At 39.7% G+C, this 17,053-nt stretch overlaps 1 protein-coding gene across 7 annotated transcripts in view; it reads right to left on the bottom strand.

Annotated features, from left to right (window-relative positions):
* Positions 1-3,116, bottom strand: part of LOC139576950 (citron rho-interacting kinase-like) — a 97,368-nt gene extending 94,252 nt beyond the window's left edge. For 4 of the 7 annotated variants that reach the window (XM_071403578.1, XM_071403576.1, XM_071403577.1 and 1 more), the window contains exon 1: positions 2,733-3,115. The gene's annotated coding sequence lies outside the window, so the exon portion shown is untranslated. Of the gene's footprint in view, positions 1-2,732 lie in introns of all 7 variants that reach the window. The other 3 variants (XM_071403581.1, XM_071403583.1, XM_071403580.1) reach the window with 2 other exon arrangements.
* Positions 3,117-17,053: the final 13,937 nt, after the last annotated feature.

Raw genomic sequence — 17,053 nt, 5'->3', positions numbered from 1 at the left:
ATAAGTTGGATGGACTCACTCTGTGTGCAATAATAGTGTTTAAGATAATTTTTTAATGACTACCTCACGTCCGTACCCCAAACATACAATTATCTGTAAGGTCCCTCACTTGAGCAGTGAATTTCAAACACGTATTCAACCACAAAGACCAGGGATGTTTTCCAATGCCTTGTAAAGACGGGCACCTATTGGTAGATGGGTAAAAAAAGAAGAAGCTGACATTGAATATCCCTTGGAGCATGGTGAAGTTATTAATTACACTTTGAATGGTGTATCAATCCACTCAGTCACTACAAGGATACAGGCATCCTTCTTAACTCAGTTGCCGGAGAGGAATGAAACCGTTCAGGAATGTCACTATGAGGCCAATGGTGACTTTAAAACAGTTACAGAGTTTAATAGCTGTGATAGGAGAAAACTGAGGATGGACCAACAACATTGTAGATACTCCACAATACTAACCTAAATGGCAGAGTGAACAGAACGAAATCTGTACAGAATACAAATATTCCAAAACATGCATCCTGTTTGCCATAAGGTACAAAAGTAAAACTGCAAAACAATTGGTAAAGAAATAAATACAAAGCATTGTGTTTGGGGCAAATCCAACACAACACATCACTGAGTACCACTCTACATATTTTTAAGCATGTTGGTGGCTGCATCATGTTATGGGTATGCTTGTCATCTGTAAGGACTAGGGAGTTTTTTAGGATAAAAAGAAACGGAAAAGAGCTAAGCACAGGCAAAATCCTATTGGAAAGCCTGGTTCAGTCTGCTTTCCAACAGACACTGGGAGACAAATTCACCTTTCAGCAGGACAATAACCAAAAACACAAGGCCAAATATACACTGGAGTTGCTTACCAAGAAGACAGTGAATGTTCCTGAATGGCCGAGTGACAGTTTTGACTTAAATCGTCTTGAAAATCTATGTCAAGACTTGAAAAAGGCTGTCTATCACTGATAAACAACCAACTTGACAGAGTTTGAAGATTTTTAAAAAGAATAATGTGAAAATATTGTACAATCCAGGTGTGCAAAGCTCTTAGAGACTTACCCAGAAAGACTCACAGCTGTAATCGCTGCCACATGTATTGACTCAGGGGTGTGAATACTTACTCTATGTAAATGAGATATTTCTGCATTTCACTTTGTCATTATGGGGTATTGTGTCTAGATGTTTGAAAATTCATTTTGTCAAGGGGTGTGAATACGTTCTGAAGGCACTGTATGGATATATTTTATTCTAAATGTATAGCTATGTCCACTCCATATACCCCTCTATGCACCTTTTGGAATACCTAATAAACCCAACTATATCTGTCCCTAGTTAAACCCCTCTCTATACAACCCACCTCTCTGTCTTTGAGTGGAAATTAGTCCATTGAAAATACATTAATATACCTTCATCAGTCACCTCAGTGTAAGACAGAGGGGAAAGGCAGATATTTCATAGTAATCATCATACATTTTTAATGATGACCATTTTAAAGCAAGTGAGGATGAGGTGTATTGTAACAAGACTAAAGACTTGAATATCATAATTTATTATGAACCACTATGATTAATATGTACATATTGTAATACAATTGAGTGTGGACCTTATAAAGAAACAGGAGCTGTCACCTGCTCTGAGAGGAACCTGAGGAAGAAGTGAGAGAGAGACAGGGAAACAACTGTTTCCATGGAAATACATCTTTGATCATTTTGATAATTTCAGACTTTTTTGCTTTTCCTTTTTTAATTACAGAATATATTGGTGCACACCCAAGAAAGTTGGTAGAGGTGCTGACTAACAGCAAGTAGACTGCAGGCTACAAAATAAAGAGAATTGCACACTCTATATACAAGCTCCTAGAAATGTATTGGGTAAATCACCAACGTTTCGGCTTCACCCTGAAGAAGGCACAGTGATGCAGAAACGTTGGTGGTTTACCCAATAAATTACTTGGAGCTTGTATATAGAGTGTGCAACTCTCTTTATTTATTTTGATAGCCTACAGAATATATTTTTGCCACACAGGCCTACCAATGCACACGTTCAACTAACAATAACTCACCAAGTGCCTTACCAATGGCAAACTCAGGACACAAATCAAAGTTTTGTGGTCCAAAATTCGTGGCAAAAAATTCATGTGATTCACGATTGAACTGTCAAGAGAGATGATTGTTTGTTCTACCAAGTTTCGATCTGACCTGCACTGTATGTTCATTTCCTACATAGAGATCTAGGAAAAAGAAAGCGATCAGAAAAAGTGAGATTTAACACTGATATTTTCAGAATCCTTTGAAGAAAACAGTACATCATAGCAGAGAGAGGCATCAGAATGTGAATGCTATGATTCCCCTATGAAGTTGGAGATCTACTGTATGAGAGGAGGGATGCTACTGCACATTGATGCTGAAGAAGATGGGTAAACAAAGACACACATTTAATGCTAACACAGCATCTCAGTGTCGTGACAATAGAATACTCTTCCCTACTACCGGAGCAGGCAGCTGTTCTATAGCGTTATCACATCTGGCTAAAATTCCCCTGTCATAGTGTAAGAACTAATCAATCAACATGGTGAGATGATGAGATGGGCAAACAAAAGCAGAGCAGTTACAGGCAGTTAATATGTGCTACACACACAATCTTGTCATCACACACATTCTTTGTTGTTACTCTGTCAGTGCTATCAATACCACCTTGTTATCCGTGAAAGATTCCTTCAGAGCAGTACTTACTCAGACCTAGCCGGTGCTGTCAGTGCCTTTGCTGAAGAACCACTTTAGAGGGGGCAAGTCCTCACCCAGAAAGCCCGATCTTGTGGGGTCTTGCTGGGCAGCCACCGGCCAGTAGGAGGGGCTCGCTGGTTCATCAAAACTGGGGATGTCATCTTCACTGTAGAGAGTAGAGCCAAAGGCAGGAGAAAGAGATTTGAGCAGTGAGAGCGAGTGAAGATTAGCACACAGAGAGAAAGAGTGGAGGAGAGAAGGAGGGAGTGGAGAGAGGGAAACTGCATTGTATATTAATGCAGTAGACCAGTGAAAACACAATCGCATAGACATGCAGGGAAGCTCTCGCTCCCCCACTCTCTATTTTTTTCTCTCTCTCCCCACACTGCAGTAGCTCCAGCTAATCACAATAATACATGCAGCCTGAGTCACTGCCTAAACTGTGTGTTCTCTCCTGCAGAACATAGGCATTTCAGTAACAACAACCACTCCACAGGAACACCAGTTCTTTTCAGACTTCAGACACAGAGATCTATTAGGCCTACCTAACACAGTCTCTCCTATCACACGGCTATCAAATGTCAAATGGAATGGAAGGCAAAGTGGTCCTCTAACTGATAAGACTTTTCTTTGCTATAGAAAAATCTTAAGCTACAAGTTCTCCACATGACATGTTGAATGCACTAAGCTGTCTGTTTGAACTGCTGGCTGGGGCACAGCTCGGACACCCATGCATACTCCACAAGACATGCCACAAGAGGTCTCTTCACAGTCCCCAAGTCCAAGACAGACTATGGGAGGCGCACAGTACTACATAGAGCTATGACTACATGGAACTCTATTCCACATCAAGTAACTGATGCAAGCAGTAAAATTTGATTTAAAAAACAGATAAAAATACACCTTATGGAACAGCGGGGACTGTGAAGCAACACAAACATAGGCCCAGACACATGCATACACACACACATGAAAATATGCGCACTATACACACACGTACACATGGATTTTGTACTGTAGATATGTGGTAGTGGTGGAGTATGGGCCTGAGGGCACACAGTGTGTTGTGAAATTTGTGAATGTAATGTTATGTTTTTAAAATTGTATGAACTGCCTTCATTTTGCTGGACCCCAGGAAGAGTAGCTGCTGCCTTGGCAGGAACTAATGGGGATCCATAATAAATACAAATACCCGTCCACACCTGCTCCAAATCAACTCCAGTGTATGAATACACTTCAAAGCTCAGCTGTTTAGACATGCTTCTAAGCTGTATTAGAAATTCTACAGAATTGTACAGAAATTCGGTGATGAAGCAAATTCATCATATCAAGATAATCCCTATGTCATGGTCATGCTGGTTGGGCTTTCTGTCACTCTCAATGCTGAGATGAGCCAGTCACACACGAACGACAGACATCTCCCTAGGGCCTCTGAGATCCCGGCTTTGGAACGGGTGTCAGGGCCTGTCCTAGCAAGCAACACTCCATCACAGCAGTAGGGAAATGAAACAGCTCGACCAGTCCAGGTAACCAATCAATGGCTGTTATGACCCTGTCAAGCACCAGAACACGACTCAGCACTCATACTGTAGGCTACCATACTGTTGTTATGAGTCTATGCAATCATTGTTTCCTTTTCTTTCACTTGATAAAGTGAAGCCCTGTTTAAAATGACCTTTCAACTCAAATTGGATGTGGAGCCAAGTAGGCAATAAGTAGACTATAAACATCAAGCATGAGCGGGAAATAATGGACCAGCACACAGGGCTTTGACTTTGTCTTTTTGGTTTCTGTTTAGTGTTTACTCAGCTATGATGAAAGCAAAACATTGGAGGCATGCTTTATCTTATGAGCAGAGACTTTAATTGCTTTAGACTCCCAATGTTTCAGTCAAGCAGCCCTCTCAATCTAAACACAAATCTGGGTTTGCAAGAGAGCAAATCAAGTAAGAACCCTCAATTACTGATTTATCAGAGCAGACTTCCGATAGTGCAGCGTGAGGTCATGCTCGCCATGAAAACAGTACATTTGTCTTTGGACTAGGCTGAGAACCAAATACAGTTTACAGCTATCCTCTAAGGAATACCATGCTACGCCATTTGATGTTTGTGCATGCATTGTATATGCAATGCCTTCGGAAAGTATTCAGACCCCTAGACTTTTTCCACATTTTGTTACATTACAGCCTTATTCTAAAATGGATTGAATAACAACATTTCCTCGGCAATCTACACACAATACCCCATAATGACAAAGCGAAAACAGTTTTTTTTAAAACAGTATGCTATGAGATTTGAAATTGAGGTCAGGTGCATCCTGTTTCCATTGATCATCCTTGAGATGTTTCAACAACTTGATTGGAGTCCACCTGTGGTAAATTCAATAGATTGGACATGATTTGGAAAGGCACACACCTGTCTATATACAGTTGAAGTCGGAAGTTTACATACACTTCGGTTGGAGTCATTAAAACTCATTTTTCAACCACTCCACAAATTTCTTGTTAACAAACTATAGTTTTGGCAAGTCGGTTAGGACATCTACTTTGTGCATGACACAAGTAATTTTTCCAACAATTGTTTACAGACAGATTATTTCACTTATAATTCACTGTATAACAATTCCAGTGGGTCAGAAGTTTACATGCACTAAGTTGACTGTGCCTTTAAAACAGCTTGGTAAATTCCAGAAAATGATGTCATGGATTTAGAAGCTTCTGATAGGCTAATTGATCTCATTTGAGTCAATTGGAGGTGTACCTGTGGAGGTATTTCAAGGCCTACCTTCAAACTCAATGCCTCTTTGCTTGACATCATGGGAAAATCAAAAGAAATCAGCCAAGACCTCAGAAAAAAATTGTAGACCTCCACAAGTCTGGTTCATCCTTGGGAGCAATTTCCAAATGCCTGAAGGTACCACGTTCATCTGTACAAACAATAGTACGCAAGTATAAACACCATGGGACCACGCAGCCGTCATACCGATGAGGAAGTAGACGCGTTCTGTCTCCTAGAGATGAACGTACTTTGGTGCGAAAAGTGCAAATCAATCCCAGAACAACAGCAAAGGACCTTGTGAAGATGCTGGTGGAAACAGGTACCAAGGTATCTATATCCACAGTAAAACAAGTCCTATATCGACATAACCTGAAAGGCCGCTCAGCAAGGAAGAAGCCACTGCTCCAAAACCGCCATAAAAAAGCCAGACTACGGTTTGCAACTGCACATGGGGACAAAGATCGTACTTTTTGGAGAAATGTCCTCTGGTCTGATGAAACAAAAATAGAACTGTTTGGCCATAATGACCATCGTTATGTTTGGAGGAAAAAGGGGGATGTTTGCAAGCCGAAGAACACCATCCCAACCGTGAAGCACGGGGTTGGCAGCATCATGTTGTGGCGGTGCTTTGCTGCAGGAGGGACTGGTGCACTTCACAAAATAGATGGCATCATGAGGTAGGAAAATTATGTGGATATATTGAAGCAACATCTCAAGACATCAGTCAGGAAGTTAAAGCTTGGTCGCAAATGTGTCTTCCAAATGGACAATGACCCCAAGCATACTTCCAAAGTTGTGGCAAAATGGCTTAACGACAACAAAGTCAAGGTATTGGAGTGGATATCACAAAGCCCTGACCTCAATCCCATAGAAAATGTGTGGGCAGAACTGAAAAAGAGTGTGCGAGCAAGGAGGCCTACAAACCTGACTCAGTTACACCAGCTCTGTCAGGAGGAATGAGCCAAAATTCACCCAACTTATTGTGGGAAGCTTGTGGAAGGCTACCCAAAACATTTGACCCAAGTTAAACAATTTAAAGGCAATGCTACCAAATACTAATTGAGTGTATGTAAACTTCTGACCCACTTGAAATGTGATGAAAGAAATAAAATCTGAAATAAATCATTCTCTCTACTATTATTCTGACATTTCACATTCTTAAAATAAAGTGGGGATCCCAACTGACCTAAGACAGGGAATGTTTTACTAGGATTAAATGTCAGGAATTGTGAAAAACTGAGTTTAAATGTATTTGGCTAAGGTGTATGTAAACTTCCGACTTCAACTGTAAGTTGACCGTGCATGTCAGAGCAAAAACTAAGCCATGAGGTCAAAGGAATTGTCCGTAAAGCTCAGAGACAGGATTGTGTCGAGGCACAGATCTGGGGATGGGTACCAAAAAATGTCTGCAGCATTAAATGTCCCCAATAACATAGTGACCTCCATCATTCTTAAATGGAAGAAGTGTGGAACCACCAAGACTCTTCCTAGAGCTGTCCACAAACTGAGCAATCGGGGGAGAAGGGCCTTGGTCAGGGAGGTGACCAAGAACACAATGGTCACTCTGAAAGAGCTCTAGAGTCCCTCTGTGGAGATGGGAGAACCTTCCAATAGGACAACCATTTCTGAAACACTCCACTAATCAGGCCTTTATGGTAGAGTGGCACATGACAGCCTGCTTGGAGTTTGCCAAAACGCACCTAAAGGACTCTGACCATGAGAAACAAGATTCTCTGGTATGACGAAACCAAGATTGAACTCTTTGGCCTGGATGCCAAGTGTCAAGTCTGGAGGAAACCTGGCACCATCCCTATGGTGAAGCATGTTGGTGGCAGCATCATGCTGTGGGGATGTTTTTCAGTGGCAGTGACTGGGAGACTGGTCAGGATCGAGATGAAGATGAACGGTGCAAAGTACAGAGAGATCTTTGATGAAATCCTGCTCCATAGCGCTCAGGACCTCAGACTGGGGCCAAGGTTCACCTTCCAACAGGACAACGACCCTAAGCAAACAGCAAAGACAACGCAGGAATGGCTTCAGGACAAGTCTCTAAATGTCCTTGAGTGGCCCAGACAGAGCCCGGACTTGAACATCTCTGGAGATACCTGACAATAGCTGTGTAGCAACGCTCCCCTTCCAATCTGACAGAGCTTGAGAGGATCTGCAGAGAAGAATGGGAGAAACTCCCCAAATACAGGTGTTCCACGCTTGTGGCGTCCTACACAAGAAGACTCGAGGCTGTAATCGCTGTCAAAGGTGCTTCAACAAAGTAGCCTACTGAGTAAAGGGTCTGAATACTTATGTAAATTAGATTTTCATCTTGTATAAATTAGCAAACATTTCTACAAACCTGTTTTTGCTTTGTCATTATAGGGTTTTATGTGAAGATTGATGAGGGGAAAAAAACAATTTAATCAATATTAGAATAAGGCTGTAACGTAACAAAATGTGGAAAAAGTCAAGGGGTCTGAATACTTTTCGAAGGCAATGTATAGACATCTTTTAAAATCCTTTGAAGTAGAACTAATTGTTAGGATTTATACACAGAACCCACTTTTGGCTCAACAGAATTGCGTAATACAGTGTGTTGCCAGAGAACCACTATCAATAGCCTTATGCTGTATTTCCACTTATATCTGATCTAACTGCGGCAAAAACCTGTCTATCCGTCTCCTCACTGTGTCTCTAAAATACCACTAAATCTAACGAAACACAACGAAACTGTTACAATTCCAAATCATTACACAGTCTTTATAGTGCATCAAAAAACATTTAGTGCATTTGTATTGTAGCTCATTTGAGATACATGCATGCAATAGTAGAAACATACAATATATGAATAAAGTTAGCGAATTACTGTTGTCAACATTTGTCAGCTGATCTTATTGGTTTTCAGGATGACACTCCACTTCAAAACACACAAATAGTTATGGGTTCATAGAGAGAACATGAGGATGGTAGAGGCTTTTTGCTGATGTTGCCTAGCAACAAGCTATTGTAAATCCCCAAGTCCAATCACAGCTTAATATCAAAGGAGGGAGAATACATTTTAGTCATTTAGCAGACACTCTAATCCAGGGCAATTTACAGGAGCAATTAGTGTTAAGTGCCTTGCTCAAGGGCACATAAACAGATTTTTCACCTCAGGGATTCAGACCAGCAACATTTTGGCTACTGGCCCAACACACTAAATTACCTGCCGCTCCAAATTTCATCACAATTCACTGAGTTTATATGAATGATCCTTCAGACTGTCTTACTCTGTTGCTAGAGTACAGAGGGGAATTCTTAATCCAGGGAAAATGACACTCCAAAAAGAACAATCAATTCAACCTATACTCCACTCATCTTTATAACAATGCATCACAGTCTTCTTTCATGCACAATGAATGCTGAATTTCAGGGACATCAGGGGGACAAAGTTATTTTATGTGTGAGAGCTCTATGCAAAGCTCAATAGATATGGCTGTAATACAGAACAATCATAATGGTGATGGCCACTGGGTGCAGAACACTGAGGCTTTCCTAGAGAAAATACCAGTGATGAAATATTGCCCTCCATTGGTACAAAAATGAAATGACATTACAGGCTATAACACATAATGGTTAATACATTGGGCAGAGTTCTTAGAGAGGAGTAATCAAAAGAGACTCTTACATAAACAGAGTCTGCAGGATCACTCTTGTATTGGCTGAAATGTAGTGAACAGGCAGCACACTGACAGCAGACACAGTGTCAGACCAGACCAGGCCTGATGTATGACTAAGGCAGATGTTAGATAAGTGTTGTTCTGAAAAACAGCTTATATCTCCAGGCCATCAGACTGTTAAACAGTCACCACTAGCCGGCCTCTGCCCAGTACCCTGCCCTGAACCTTAGTCACTGTTACTAGCTGGCTACCACTCGATACTCTACCTTGCACCTTAGAGACTGCTGCCCTTTGTACATATAGTAGAGTTATTTTAATCATGTTTAAATATTGTTTTACCCTATATATATATATATATATATATATATATATATATATATATATATATATATATATACAGTATATATATATATATATACTTGCAGATATTATTGCAGGTGCAGTGAAATGCTTGTGTTTCTAGCTTTAACAGTGCAGTATTACCTAGCAATACAAAACAATACACACATAATCCAAAATGTAAAAAATTAAAGAAAAATCAGAACGAGCAGAACGAGCAATGTCTTTATAAATATATTTTGTATCTATATTCCGGACATTGACATTGCTCGTTCTGATATTTCTTCATTTTTTACTGCACTGTTGAAGCTAGATACACAAGCATTTCGCTGCACCGCTGCATTTGATTTGATTTGCAATGCCAGGTTTGTGGGTTCGATTCCCATGGGGGACCAATATGAAAATGTATGCACTCATTACTCTGGATAAGAGCATCTGCTAAATGACTAAAATGTAAATGTACTCCTTTCACACCAGACCTTCTTACTGACAGACAGTAACAGACAGTTTCTATAGCATATTTAATGCACCACAAACTACATATTACCACTGTCTGTCGGTCTGTCTGCCTGCGTGCTTGCATATGTTTAAGACAACAAGGAGGTAGGCTACTTACTGTGCTAACCAGTGAGATGAGTCTGTGATGAGATACCAAGTCTTCTCCACAGAGGGCGCCACACGTCAACCTTCGCCATAAAAACATCAATTCTGGAGAGGAATATAATGTATGTATTCACATGCAGTTTTATGTTTACAGCTTTCAGTATAACACTGGACCATCACCCTGTGCCTGGACCCCATGTCTTCTCATAACAACTCATGTTCAAATAATAATCTTAAAATCATGTTGTGCATATTATACCAGCTGCTTGTCAGCCCTATAACAAAAATATAGTCATATCCACATTACTGTGATTATGATGATTATGATGATGATGATGATGGTGGTGTGATGGGGGTGGTGTTTGTTGTTGAGAAAGAAAATGTTTTTGTAGTATTTAGTATTTTTTGTATTTTATTAGGATCCCCAATTAAGCCACTGCCAAGGCAAGGGCTACTATTCCTGTGATCCAAACAGGAAACAAAACACAACAAATAAAATACATAATATACATAAGACTACATAATACAATGCAAAAAACAATACAAAATATATAAAAATGTCTGTGTCTCTTCACAGTCCCCGTGCCGTAAGTGGTACTTTATCAGATTTTTTGATCTGTTTGTATTGCTAGCTTGAGTTACCTGGGATGGCAGAGAGTTCCATGGCTCTATTTAATACTGTGCGTTTCACAGCCTCTGACCTGGGGACTGTGAAGACTCTTCTGGCTGCATGTCTTGTGTGATACCGATGAGTGTCCAAACTTTCGGTACCTTCAACCCATCAACACCTTGCACAAAAACCATTAGTGATTCAGTCAAATCTCTCCTCAACTTTGAGCCAGAAGAGATTGACATGCATACTCAGCAAAGTTGAGGAGACCAATCTTCTGGGTGTAACACTAGATGGCAAGCTGGCATGGTCAAAACATATACTGTAGACTCAATGGTTGCTAAAATGGGAAGAAATCTGTCCATGATAAGGTGTTGCTCTGCTTTCTTGACATCTAAATCAACCAGACAGGTCCCACAGGCACTAGTTTTGTCACACCTCGCCAGTTGCATGATCATATGCAACAAAGAAGGACATACTAGTGACATAATATGTGCGGCTCTGTTCTGGATTTCTTCCCATTTTAGCAACCATTGAGTCTACAGTATATGTTTTGACCATGCCAGCTTGCCTTCTAGTGTTACACCCAGAAGATTGGTCTCCTCAACTTGCTGAATCAACACATTATTCAGTAATAGATCTAGATGAGATTTAGGGTTGAGAGTGATTTGTCCCAAAAACGATGCTTTTAGTTTTTTAAATATTTAGTACCAGTCTATTGCTAGTTACCAATTCTAAAACTGACTGGAGCTCTATGTTAAGGGCTCCTGAGTGGCGCGCAGTGGTCTAAGGAACTGCATCTCAGTGCAAGAGGTGTCACTAAAGTCCCTGGTTCAAATCCAGGCTGTATCACATTCGGCTGTAATTGGGAGTCCCATAGGGCGGCGCACAACTGGCCCAGTGTCGTCTGGGGTAGGCCGTCATTGTAAATAAGAATTTGTTCGTAACTGACTTGCCAAGTTAAAATATATATATATTTTTTTTTAAAGGGTGGCAGTTATTTATTTTACTGTCATAGCTGATGTGTATGCAATTGAGTCGTCAGCATACATAAACACACAGGCTTTATTCAAGGTCAGTGGAAGATCATTCGTAAAAACAGAAAACAATAACGTCCAAATCTAGCTGCCCTGCAGTATACCACACTCAACCGAATTTGCATTAGAGAGGCTTCCATTAAAGAAAACCCTCTGTGTTCTATTAAATAGGTAACTCTCAATCCATGATAGGCAGAGGACGTACTGTAAATCCATAACACCTACGTTTTTTCAGTAATAGGTTGTGATCAAAAGCTGCACTGAAATCTAACAAAACAGCTCCCACAATCTTCTTATTATCAATTTCTGTCAGCCAATCATCAGTCATGTGTGAGTGCCAAACATGTTGAGTGCCCGTCCCTAAAAGTACGCTGAAAGACTGTTGTTAATTTGTTTTCTGTAAAATAACATTGTATTTGGTCAAACACATTTTTTCCCAAAAGTTTGCTAAGCACCTGTAACAAGCTGATTGGTCGGTTGTTTGAACCATTAAATGGTGCTTTTCTATTATTGGGCAGCGGAATGACCTTTGCCTCCCTCCAGGCCCGAGGGCACACACCGTCATCTAGGCTTTAATTGAAGATGTGGCAAACAGGAGTCCAAATGTATTCTGCTACCAACTTCAGCAATTTTCCTTTATGGATAGCAACAACTTTGTTCACCTCTCCTACACCAACAACTTTGTTCACCTCTCCTACACCAACAACTTTGTTCACCTCTCCTACACCAACAACGTTGTTCTTCTCTCCTACACCAACAACGTTGTTCACCTCTCCTACACCAACAACTTTGTTCACCTCTCCTACACCAACACCGTTGTTCACCTCTCCTACACCAACAACTTTGTTCACCTCTCCTACACCAACAACTTTGTTCAACTCTCCTACACCAACAACGTTGTTCACCTCTCCTACACCAACAACGTTGTTCATCTCTCCTACACCAACAACTTTGTTCACCTCTCCTACACCAACAACTTTGTTCACCTCTCCTACACCAACAACTTTGTTCACCTCTCCTACACCAACAACTTTGTTCACCTCTCCTACACCAACTTTGCAGAACTCAAAACTACAGTGCTTGTCTTTCATTATTTGGCCCGTTATGCATGAATATGAAGACTCAGCATTTGTTGTTTGCGTGTCTTTACTAAGTTTGCTAATCTTGTCCAAAGAAAAGTTATTAAAGTGGTTGGCAGTATCAAAGGGTTTTGTTATGAACAAGCCATCTGCCTCAATGAAGGATGGAGCTTAGCTTTTCTGCCTAGAATTTCATTTAAGCTACTCCAGAGATTTTTACTATAATTCTTTATATCATTTATCTTTGTTCCATAGTATAGTTTCTTCTTCTTTTTGTTGTTATGTGATTTCTCAATTTACTGTATGTTTTCCAATCTGCTGTGTTGTCAGACTTATTTTCTATTCCCTTTGCCTCATCCCTCTCAGCCATACAGATTTTTTATTCATCATCTATCCATGGGGATTTGGCAGTTCTAACAGTCAGTTTCTTCATGGGTGCATGCCTATCTGTAACTGGAAGAAGCTATTTAATAAATGATTCAAGTGCGGCGTCAGGTTGTTCCTCAATACTAACAAGAGACCAACAAATATTTTTCACATCTTTGACATAGGAATCATTGCAAAACCATTCATATCATCGCTTATGAGTTTCAGTGCAAACAGTGGAATTAATTTCTATGGCCATATGATTATTGCTGACAATACCCTCTGAGTTAACAGTTAAGTGAAAATAGATCACGTTACTTACATTGTCTGCACTTCTATTTCTCTGGTCTACCTTGTCAAGCTGGTCTGACCAGCATGGTCTAGCTGGTTATGCTGGCAGACCAGCATAGTCTAGCTCAGTGCTTCTCAATTATTTTCTGTTACGCCCCTCCTAGGAAGAAGTAAACATTTCGTGCCCCCCAACTCTCCGCCGCGACTGTAAATAGTATAATTTGTCTATAAAATTGTTATAAGTACACCTCTGCATAACATTTTATCCTTATTAACATTAATGAAAACAAAAAAACAAAAAAGAAAGAAATATAGATCAACTTACAACAAAGAATAACTTTATTAACATTGTTTTTTAGTCTGTAACAGAAAATACTTAGTGCATCAATTTGCCTGAAATTTAAAAAAAAATGCAAGCCTTATTTAAACTAAACATTTTTTTACCATTTGATATTGAAAAATAAAATTAAATATAATCAATAAATAATAATAAATTCAAATTGATCAGCAACATTAACTCAGGAGCACAATATATGAAACACTTTGACCTATAAAACAAAAATGAATAAAACAAATTTTGCATATTTTTTTTAATCAAAATGAGGAAGTCATAGTTTTTATTTTTGCAGCACTTGCATCATCCAGCATGACAGAGACCATGTCTAATGCTGCAGGCAGTATCAGCTCCTCTGCTATGGAGTGTTTTTTTTTGCACCGAGCAATTTGGTACGCCACCTTATATGATGCTAACAGTGCTCGCTGGTTTACTGAAGTAGCATTCACAAAGCGGGACGATTGTTGGCAATATTCGGCACGTTTTTGCTGAAAAAACTCAAGCGGCTTATCAGCGTGATTGGGGTGTAATGTCTTTAAGTGACGCCTTAATTTATTTGGGTTCATGCTGTCCGCTGCCAACATTTTTAGACACAGTAAACATACCGGTCTTTCCTCGTCTCCCACCGTAGTTACAGTGAAGCCAAGCGCTACATACGCGTTGTCATATTTCCTCGTCTTAGCTTTCGGGAGACTTACGTTTGTCTCATTATCTCCGTCTCTCTCCGCCTTTCTTTTCATCCCTGTTAAATATTTTTCCATGGTGTCTCTTAAGAGTTTGTTATCTGCACTTCATATCTCCTGCTCTGTGCTGTGTGCTCTTGTTCAGTGCAAAAAAAAACTACTCCCTGCGGCAAAAAAAAGCGCCCCCCCCTGGCATCGCTGCGTCCCACTATTTGAGAAGGACTGGTAGCTGGTTATGCTGACAGACCAGCCTTCATTGGGTTATCGCTGGTGACCAGCCTTCGTTGTGTTTTCATTGGTGACCAGCCTTTGTTGTGTTTTCACTGTCAGACCAGCCTTCAGTGTGTTTTCACTGGGGACCAGCCTTTGTTGTGTTTTTTTGCTGGTGACCAGCCATCACTGTGTTTCTGACACTGGTGACCAGCACAAGCTAAAGCAAAACCAGCATAAAGTCATATATAACGCTGGCTTGCAAAGTGATTGCTTAATTTATTTTGGAATCCAGCCAGAGTGGACTCCCACAATCTGCATTCAGAATGATTGCCAGAAATAAAAAGTTACATGAGACTACATAAACCATCATAACTGGAACAACCATTTCAGTGATAGGTGCAATCAGTCCAATTAACAGATTGGATTAGTTTAGAAAAATGTATGTTACTTATCTTTGTGTAGCATAAGATAAACTAATGAATGAATCAATCAAAACACAGATATTGAAACAAACAATTAAAAAATCTAACTGTAATAGAGCATGCTGGGAAATATGATAATGATGGGCGTGGTTTTTCAGACCAGCAAAATTCTTATTATTTGGGAATCAACCTCACTTGGGATTTGAACTCACAACCAGGCCATTGCCAGCAACCTGAATTTCCTGCTACACTGCTGAACCTGTGGGTGTGACAATTATTAGAACTTATAGACATTATTTCACTTGTCTCTTTTGGGTGTCATGTAAAACCCTTTGATTTGTCCCAGTGGGTAGGGGATTTTTTTTTAGTTCCATTTAGAACCCTCTCATGAAGAACCCTCTGGTTCCAGGTAAAACCAATGACAGGTTCCACAGTTAAACTCAGGGTTCAGTTGATTACTTTCTAAATGTAATCCGTTACAGTCACTAGTTACATGTCCAAAATTGTAATCAGTAATGTAACTTTTGGATTACCCAAACTCAGTAACGTAATCTAATTACATTCTGTTACTTTTAGATTACTTTCCCCTTAAGAGGCATTAGAAGAAGACAAAAATGTATATTACCAATTGAACGACATCAATGTTAAAGTTTACATAGCTGGCCATATATGGATGTTAAATTGTACTTTATGGATTGGTTATGTAGGCTTCTTCTAACCCATCACTTTCTACTACATATAACAATACGATTAATATCATATCTTTACATTAAAGACCAAAGTCTATCAGAATACCAGTCATTCTAATAAATGTTATACCTTGATCTTCAAGAATAGGATTTGGTAATATGGAAGAAGAGATTAGCCAAATTGTTTTGCCTGAGCATGACCCCAAAACTAAGGACTTATTAGCCAACCTACTCTGCTGTTTATGATTTTGTTGTCATGTAGGACTGATTGGGCTCATTGATTTGAGTTGAAAAATAAATTCTGCGCTCATGGAATGGCATGCTTTGAGCCCTACTAAAAAGTGCTATTTACATCTGAAAAATGAATGCCATATGCTGCATTTGCTATAGGCCTATTGTTTACATTTTTGTTGGTGACACTTTGATATCTTGATAATATGCAGCTGTTTAAAGGGCAAATCCACAGATGAAACAATAACAAAATGGCCGCCTCACCCCTGTTTTGTTATTAAAAAGCTGAAGGACGGGCCTGGATGAATGTAACCACTCTCAGATTAATAGACAGATTTACAGGATGGATGTAAGGACTGACCATCCATTATATAAAAAATATTGTTTTAACCATGTTATGAGGCTATACAGTGCTTGTTGACTTATATTTTGGGTTCTCATGGAGTGTGACAGTTGAACTAAGCTCATGAGGCATTTATAAGTTATATTCTTCAAGAATCAATTGATATATATATATATATTCTACCGGTCGAAAGTTTTAGAACACCTACTCATTCATGTTTTTTTTTTACTGTTTTCTACATTGTTTTATAATAGTGAAGACATCAAAAGTATGAAATAACACATATGGAATCATGTAATAACCAAAAAATGTTAAGCAAATCAAAATATATTTTATATTTTAGATTCTTCGAAATAGCTACCCTTTGCCTTGATGACAGCTTTGCACACTCTTGGCATTCTCTCAACCAGCTTCACCTGGAATGCTTTTCCAACAGTCTTAAAGGAGTTACCACATATTCTGAGCACTTGTTTGCTGCTTTTTCTTCACTCTGCAGTCCGACTCATCCCAAACAATCTCAATTTGGTTGAGGTTGGGGGATTGTGGATGCCAGGTCATCTGATGCAGCACTCCATCGCTCTCCTTCTTGGTCAAATAGACCTTAAACAGCCTGGAGGTGTGTTGGGTCATTGTCCTGTTGAAAAACAAATGACAGTCCCACTA

The sequence above is a fragment of the Salvelinus alpinus genome, chromosome 5 (assembly GCF_045679555.1).
Source record: "Salvelinus alpinus chromosome 5, SLU_Salpinus.1, whole genome shotgun sequence".
In the NCBI taxonomy this organism is placed as follows: Eukaryota; Metazoa; Chordata; class Actinopteri; order Salmoniformes; family Salmonidae; genus Salvelinus; species Salvelinus alpinus.
Note: the sequence above shows the minus strand (reverse complement) of the source record. Positions and strands in the feature narration are given on the sequence as shown.